The sequence below is a fragment of the Ictidomys tridecemlineatus genome, chromosome 6 (genome assembly GCF_052094955.1).
Source record: "Ictidomys tridecemlineatus isolate mIctTri1 chromosome 6, mIctTri1.hap1, whole genome shotgun sequence".
In the NCBI taxonomy this organism is placed as follows: Eukaryota; Metazoa; Chordata; class Mammalia; order Rodentia; family Sciuridae; genus Ictidomys; species Ictidomys tridecemlineatus.
In genome coordinates this window covers 71649193-71658631 of record NC_135482.1, presented here as the reverse complement: position 1 = coordinate 71658631, position 9439 = coordinate 71649193, and positions in this window count along the sequence as shown.

Sequence of the window (9439 nt, the reverse complement as noted above, 5' to 3'; positions counted from 1 at the left end):
ACCTTTATTTTATTTATTTATGTGTGGTGCTGAGAATTGAACCCAGTGCCTCACACATGCTAGGCAAGCACTCTACCCCAACTCCAACAATATGACATCTATTAGGATTCAACATAAAGTCTGAGTTTAAGTTCTAAAACCCAATAATACGAATTTAGAATGGGTTCCTCACTTTCTTGTTAGCCTATGTAAACAGTCTGGACACAAAGAATGATTAAGTGAAACACACACAGTTTTAGGCGTGTGACAGAAACACTAGCTGCCTGATAAAATCCACTCTTCCCTTCCTCTGATGTAACTGAATTGTAGCTTGTCCCATGGCTACCTAACTATATACTACATTCTCTAGCCCAGCCTCCTCTGTAGCCAGCCATATGTCTAAATTCTTGCTGGTGGAATCAAACTGGAAGTGATGTGTGCCACTTCTGAGCCTGTAATGGCTCTGCCTCTTTCTTGCTATCTTTAGAACAAGTACATGTTTGCTACCAGACTTCAACCAAGAGGAGGATTATAAGGTCCTAGAGAATGGTAGAACAACATGCCAGCAAGAACAGAATCAATAAATGACCATGTGAGGTAGCACTACCCACCAACTAGAGTGTTCATCTCTATTACAGGAAAAAAAGGAATCAGCTTCTTGCTCTTTTAATTTACTGATTTCTGGGATCTGTTTCCACAACCTTAAGCTATCCAAAGAAACACACTGTGCACCACTAGAAGCTTCACAGTTAACTCTCTTCAGCTAACTATATGACTGCAATTTTTCAAATCTGTTCCATTGATAACCCAAAAAAATATGTTCAATGTTTAAAGGGACCATAAAAACAAAAGGGAAAGGCTAGGTTGGTCTCCTTCAGGTGACAGAAGGAGATAGATAAGGGTTGAAGCAGTTATTTAGGACCTATGACAAGCACTTTGAGAGCATTTCATGCATCTTACACCAGTCCATTCTGGTAGCTAAGGTTTACTTAGCCTGGAGCAAGATGCCATCTTCACATATTTGAAAGGCCATTTTAAGGGAAAAGAAATTCTCTTTATCTCTTTGTACATACTTTATTATATATGAGTATATATCTAAAAATATAGCAAGACATAGAATAAACCATAGCAGTCTCTGTTTAAGCCTCTTCCCTCCCTCCAGCTCCTCTCCTCCAAGTTAACAACTCCAGATGCATTCATATATAGATCCATTATTTATAGTTTCATATAAAAACAAAGCAGGCCACTGTCATGACCTCTAGGAATCCCTTCTTGACCTTTTTACCTCTAAATGCTTCTCTAGAGCCATTCTCTGTCTTTGTACTGAAGCATTATACATGACTTTATTTACTTATCTGGTTTGCTCACTAGACTGTGTGATCTTTGAGGACAAGAAGGCTTTTATTTATCTAGAAAAGTGCATGGAGACTTCATAATAAGTTCAATAGATATCTGTCAAACTGAATGGATATGAAGTTAAGGGTGTCAGGTTTTGGTCAATAAAACCAAAGTCAAAGATTTACAAAATTGCTATTTAAAGTAGAACCAAGTGCTTGCGAATTAACCAGCTTTAAAGTCAAAGAGTTCTTAATCAAAGATTTTTATTCAGAGTTTCTTACACCATGAGAGAATTTGGCTCATCCATGATCGATACTTCTTAACTTTAAATTTTTAATTCCCTATAGATCCTTGTTCCACTTCAAACAACATTTTTTTGTGTTTTTTTTCCCAAGAGCTACTAGACAGAGTCAAAAATCTAATACTCTATTCTTATGGCTCCTTTCTATTATGATCCTCCCTGGATAGTTCTTCAGGATTCTAAAAACAGACCTCTTGTATGAAAAGAATAAAATCCCTGTGTCCTAATTTCCTTAAATGGTTTATCCAGAATTTCCTTCCTTCTTCCTCAAAACAGGATGAATATAGTTACCCAGTAGAATTTTTAAGTAATATTCTTATGACATACATTGAGAAAAAATAAGAGTGTTTTTGTTTTCCAAGTTCTTAAACGTTGCTACTTTTACTTCTCAAACCAGGATGTTTTATAAGAAGCCACACTTTCATGAAAGCAATATTTAAGCTGAAACATGATCATTTTTCTTCTCTTATGGATAAGAGAGAACTAGGTTACGTTTTACTTACTTTCCTGTTTTTGTCTTTGTTATCCAATTTCTTCTACTTGTTCACTTGTTTCTTCTTCTAGATCTATTGTTCCCATTAAATTTTCATGATATGCCATTAATTCCATAAAAAAATAATTCTGCCTGGTATGAAATTAGAAGAAAAGTATTTCCTTTCAATATTATCATGAGAAATTTTTCTGGTAATAAATTTCATTCTCCTTCCTATGGACCTTTAGTTTGCTCTCATTTGGTATTTTCATAATTATTTCAGTGTTATCAGTTCCCCCTTAAGGCCAAATTGAATTGCTTTGAGTTTATCTACAACCTTTAGCATTACTTTCATATTATTGGGTATCTAATTAGAGAAGGTTCTTTCATAAATAACATTTCAAAACCAGGCCACTAAATGGCTGAATACCTGCTGTTACCTTCTCAATCTATTCTCTCAGGTTCTCCTCAGCAGCTTTAGCTGAACAGTGAACACTGTTGCTGTGTTGTGAAGATGAAAGCACAAGTCCATGTGTGAAACCCAAATTGAAATCACAGAAGGCAGGATTCACACTGCTAATTGTTGCTTAGCAATAAAATGTGCAAAACATGCTAATGGAACGGTGACACCAGGCTCCACAGGAGTCTGTATCCACACTGGCAGTAAGTCAGGGAATTAGAAATCCAACAGTAACCACAGAAAAGGAATCCCATCCCTGAGGAACCCAAAGGGGCCCACGGAGGGCTTCTGCCCCATCCCTACTTACTGCTCAGTTGAGAAGAAAGTCCCTTTACCCTATAGATCCCACCATTGTGATAGTTGAGATTGCAAGGAAATAGATACACAGAGGCTCCAAGTACCCCAAATGAGTCCCTGATGGATATGCACATGCCAACAAGAAATAGATTTTGTTTTCGCTCCCTGTTAAAAAGAATCTCAGGACAGACATTAAAATCTCCCTTGCATTCATTTGCTAAGGGAACCAAATAGAACTAGCCCCTGCTGTTACAGTCCCCATTGCATGTGCTTCTTGGGTAGTACTTATGCCACCAGTACTTAGGCTGTGGCTCAGGAACCACAACCAACAAGCCTTAGTGCCCAGGAACAGACTGATGTGGAACCTTGATCTGAGAATTGACTCCAGCCTTTCCTTGTTGGATTTTGTTGGGGGTTGTCCTACATTCATTTGTTTCTGAGAAACAAGCATGTTCCGAGTTTCTTGGAAGGGAAGCTGAGTTTGTCTGTATCTCCACCTTCTCTGATGATATTTAAATGAGCAGTGTGTAGTCAAGCAGGCATGTTTGGGGATTAAATAAATAAAATATCACTTCATTTTAAATCAATTTTAAATAAAATTATATTTAAAAAAGCTAACAAGTACTTTCAGACAGAGACTCTTGTATACCAGGAGGTGACCGCTGAGCCACAGGACACTGAAAGTGTGCCTTCCTTTGGTATCTCCCTGAAGGAAGCGCAGTCGAGTTTATACACACATTCTGCCCTTTGCTATATGTTTTGAGCTAGTTGAATATTTTGTCAATGGTCTCTTACTTGTTAATAATACAGCAAAGACAATATACATCCCTGATCAGGATGTACAACAGATTACATCAAACTAAGGAGCTTCCCATGCCATCGAGCTCCTGCAAACTTTCCTAAACCTATCAGACTGTGTAAAAAGTGTGGCAAGCATCAACCCCACAAAGTGACAGTATAAGAAGGGCAAGGATGCTCTGCCTGCCCAGGGAAAATGGCTTTATGACAAGAAGCAGAGTGGCGATGGTGGGCAGATGAACCAATTTTCCAGCAAAAGGCTGAAAATGCTGAGGCTTGAGTCATTGAGTCCAGCTGCAGACCAAAACAGATGCTGACTACCTAGACATGCAAGCATTCTGAACTTGGAGGAGCTAAGAAAAGAAAGGGCCAAGTGACCCAGTTCTAAGTTTCACCTTGTGTTTTATTATGAAGATAATAGAACTCTAAGGTTATATCCAAAAATAAATGTTGAAAATCTGTATACTAAAAATTTATTTATTTGTTTTGCAGAATTACCTATCCCTCCTTCAACAATAATCTGTTATCCCCCAGATTGGTGGCTGAAAAACTTCAGATGCTTGGTACCCAAGAGAGACCTCTCTAAATGCTTTTTTATTGACATATAACTTACACACTGCAGCATGCAAAAATGTTGATTCTTTAGCTCAGTGAACTTTTCACTTGTATCATATGAAACCACAACACAGATCAAGATATGGAAATTTCCATCATTCCAACCATTAGGGATATGCAGAGAGAACATACAGAATGGGAGAAAATCTTTGCTAGCTACTTTTCTGACAGAGGATTAATATCTAGAATAAATAAAGAACTCAAAACATTTTACATCAAAAAAAATCAAATCACCCAATTAATAAATGGGAAAATAAATTAATCAGATATTTCTCAAAAGAAGAAATACAAACAGCAAAAAATATATGAAAAAAAAATATTCAATTATTAGAATTAGGGAAATACAAATCAAAATGACACTGAGATTTCATTCACACCAGTCATTAAGAATGGCAGTCATCAAGAATACAAACAATAATAGGTGCTGGAGAGATGTGGAGAAAATTAAACACTTTACACTATTGGTGAGATTGTACAACCACTACAGAAGTCAGTATGAAGGGTCCTCAAAAAACTAGGCATGAAACCTGTACATGACCCATCTATACCACTCTTCAGTATTTATCTTGAAGAATTAAAATCATCATACTACTGCGATACATATGCATATCCATGTTTACAGCACTACAATTCACAATAGCCAAACTATGAAACCATCCTATATGTCCATCAGTGGATAAATGGATAAAGAAAATGTGATATATATCCACAATGAAGTTTTATTTAGCCATAAAGAAAAAGGAAATGATGTCATTTGCAAGAAAATGGATGGAACTAGAAATCAATATGTTAAGTGAAATAAGTCAAACTCAGAAGGTCAGGGATCATATGTTTTTCTCTCACATGTGGAAGCTAGAGAGAAAAAAGAAAAAAAAACTAAGAGTGGATGAAACTGAAGGGAGATCAGTAGAGGAAAGGGACCAAGGAGTGGGAATTAGGAAAGGAGGGGAGGAAGTTTTGGAGATTGATATTGGCCAAGTTGTATTGTTACATTGTGTGCATGTATGAATATGTAACAACAAATCCCATCATCATGTACAAACTTAATGCGTAAAAAAAAAATGTGGGACAAAAAAGAGAGAAATTTCCAGTATTTCAGAATGTTCCCACAGTCAACACTGCCCCAGAAGCAATCACCTGTCTGCTTTCTCTACAACAGATTAGCTTTGCTGATTGTTGAATTTCATATAAATAAAGTACTTTACTCTTTTATATATGGCTTCTTTCGCTCGACATTATGTCTAGGAAATTCATTCACCCATGTTGCATTTTTATAGCTTGTATTTTTCATAGCAGTATTTGAAGAACATATCATACAGTTCATTGGACCATTCTCCTGTGATGGGCATTTGGGTCTTCTTCCAGTCTGAACTAATATGAATTAAGTGCCTATAAACATCTTTGTATGTGTCTTTTGGTAGACATGAGCACACCTTCCTATTAGGGTTAAACATGTAGGTATATGTTTAGCTTTGGCAGATACTTCCAGTTTTCAAGTGGTTTTTACCAAAGGCACCCACCAGAGCTAGATTTTCACATGGATGACAATATTTGTATTATCAGTGTTTTAATTGTTTCTATATTGATCATGTATTATGGTTTTAATTTGCATTTTCCTAATTACCCATGATGCCGAACACTTTTTATATACTCGTTGGCTACTTGAATATTCTTTTTGATAATAAAATTCCAGGAGATATGTTTAAGCAGAGATGAGATTTCATTTTATCAAGATATGATTACTCGGGGCTGAGGTTATATAGCTCAGTTGGTAGAGCACTTGCCTAACATGTGAGAGGCACTAGGTTTGATCCTCAGCACCACATAAAAATACAATAAGGGTAAAAAAAAAAAACATATATCTGCTCATCTGATTTGCAAAAGATGCTGGAGCCATGACTTATAAAAGAAAAAGCCTCAACAGTGAGCTGCCTGTTACTACAGCTATTTAAGCAAACACTAGACTAAAAGGGAAATTTTTAAAGAAATGAAAATACCAGCTGGAAAGTGGAATAAACTTAAACATCTTTTCCAACATTGATATGAGCTTCAGGAACTCAAATAATGATAGCTCAGTGAAAATCAGAGGGTAGAAGTCAGAAGATAAACCTTTTAATTGTTGAGTATTTTTTGTACCAAGAACAGCATTGGGCCTTTATATGCATTCTTTCATTTAATTCTCATGACAATCACATAAGGCAGATAATGTCTATTAGTTATCAATTGTTACAAAACAATATTACCATAAACTGGCAGCTTAAGGAAACATGCATTTACTCTCACAACTGGAAGCCCAGGCATGACTTTGTTATTTCCTCTGCTGGCTATAATCAAGGTGTGGGTCAGGACTGGGTTCTCATCTGCAGCTTGACTGAGGAAGGATCAGATTCCAAGCTCACAATTGTGGGCATCATTCAGTTCCATCAGATGCCCAGACTGGGGACCTTGGATGACTGTTGCTTGCTTCAGCAACATGGCCCTCTCTATATAGCAGCTCATACCACAAGGCAGCTTGATTCTTCAAAGCCAGTGAAAAGGGCTGGGGATGTGGCTCAAGTGGTAGCACGCTCGCCTGGGATGCGTGCGGCCTGGGTTCGATCCTCAGCATCACATACAAAGATGTTGTGTCCGCCGAAAACTAAAAAATAAATATTAAAAAATTCTCTCTCTCTTTAAAAAAAAAAAAAAGATTACAAAGCCAGTGAACAAAAAGTTTCCCATTAAAAGAAAAACAGATGTTGCGAGCCTTTATAACATAATCATGTATATTCTGTAACCTTTACTATATTCTGCTGGCCAGAAGCAAGTCATGGGATTCCACCACAACCAAAGGGAGGGAAAGACACACCAGGACATGAACACCAGGAGTAGGGATGGTGGAAGCCACTTCAAAATCTACATATGACACTACTATCATCCTCTCTTTGCAGGTGAAAAGTGAACTAAAAAGGGCAAAGTAAACTGCCAGCCAAAAACTAAGCCAGGATTTGAACACAAATGTATTTAAATCTAAGGTTCACTTTCTTAACCACTATATTGAAAGGTGGGACTAAGTTGTAATGGCCTATTCTAGATGAGCCTAGAGAATGAATTGGGGCCACATGAGCCAGGAGGCAGGAAAGGACAAGTGTATTATAAGACAGGGAGGAAAGAGTCCTATCAGAATGCAAAGTTTATTCAGGGAAGTGATGAGGGGAAAGACTGGTCTGTGGAGCAGCCCTAGAAGTCCAGAAAGTCAGACACATTGATCTGATGCAGTATTCAGCAGGGAATCCTGGTAGGTTCTTAAGCAGAAGTTTTTAAAGTATTAAGATGAATCAAGTATCACAGCCTCATTCTAATCAATATATCTGAAACTTCTCAGAAGAATAAATCTTGATGTTAACCAAAGTAGATATCCACTTCTACTTGGCAATGCCTTTTAAAACATAGCTGTAAATGATTTAAACAAACACATATTGACAATTAACTTAAAAATATTTCTCATAGGAGCATCTTCAGTGAGATCTAAATGGAAAACTTCTCAGTATAGAGAGAAACTCTTTTTAGAAGGCTGTTCTCGTCCTCCTGGAGTCATAAATCCCAGAGCCTGGGTTTTGGGTCATTCCTGTCAATAGGAAGCCGTGAGATAGGAAGCTGTAGAAATCAATGACCTCTGAGCACTGGGTTGCATAGCCCTCTAACCCAAAAGGTGGCCAGCCAGACTCAGGCCAGTCTGACCCTCCAGTAGTCTTATATGTGGAATGCAGGGAAAACTCGAGATTTAGGAAAAGGCAGCTGTTTAAAAGAATCGATGGGAATTATAAAATCAAGTGTTTCCTCTGCCCAACACTGATATTGCTTGCTTCCACACATTACTTTTGCTCCTTCCACACTAACAAAATCACCTTAATGTGTGGTATAATGAGATGAGAGGGTTGCTATCTCTCTGCTAACAATCAAGCATGTGGGTGTAGAGCTGTCTGCCTGTTGGAATCTTCTCTCCTCAGCTTGCAAATTCAGTGACCACAAGCAAGCTACTTCACTTACTCAAACCTATTTCTTCATATTTAAAATGGCAAGTAAAAATGAGATAACATGTAATAAGGTTTGCAGAAGGATAAAATGAGATAATGCATGTAAAGGATCTCATATAGGGAATAAACTAGACACCTAATAAAACATTCACGATTTTTATCATTAGTGCACAGTATAAAAATTTGCTAATAAAAGTATGATGTATTTTATTGAATAAAAATCCAATAGAAAACACAATTATGAATCCTTTCCCATCTCATGCGTTTTCTACAAGGATATGTGCACCTCCAGGGAGCATGGCCACAGTGTAAATGAACACGATGCTCTTTCTTGGGAGTAGCCCTCTTTACTGGAAGGCATGGAGGAAGGGAAAAGAAATCTAACCTCTAAGTACTTAATTATCTGGATATTAAATTCATGAGAAATGCTTTATGTGGTCAAAAATATATTATTTACCAAACAATACTATTAAAAATATCTACATGTCTACTTTTAAGTCCACAATTAAAAACCTCACATATATGGCTTCATAAATAATAATATATATTTTTATATTAAATATGCAGAGCAACAAGCCTAATACATTACATACATGTTTTTCTCTGTATCTGAGGCAATTAGATTTTTAAATTATATTCATCTTTCTTCATCTGATATTAAACATACTGGTGAAAATTTTCTGTCAAAATAAATTTACCATGATCATAAGCAATTTATATATTATCTTTTTTATGAAAGGCAAGAGAAATGTTATAAAATGTAAATATCTATCTGAATTTTTAAGGTAAAACACAATATTTCAAAGCATCCTATATAAATCCTTAAGGGAATTTAATATTTCAGGGTATTAGAAAATCTTCATTGCAAAACAAATTTTTTAACTGATTATATATTAGTTTTAATTAAGTATGTATAATAAAATGCCACCAAAAGTGTGTATGAGATGTATGGCATCTCATACAATACAAGGTCCAGTAAGCAGTTCAATGTCCAAAATGCTATTCTCAATCAACCCAGAAAAATTAGCCAACTTGAAGTAACAGAAAAAGTAAAAGAAGAAGAAAATCTAATTTCAAATATGCCTAAAGCAGAAATAAAAAGTGCTTTTCTGAACACAGCCTTAATTTTTCAACTGCTACTTACACGGTAGGCAATCCATGTT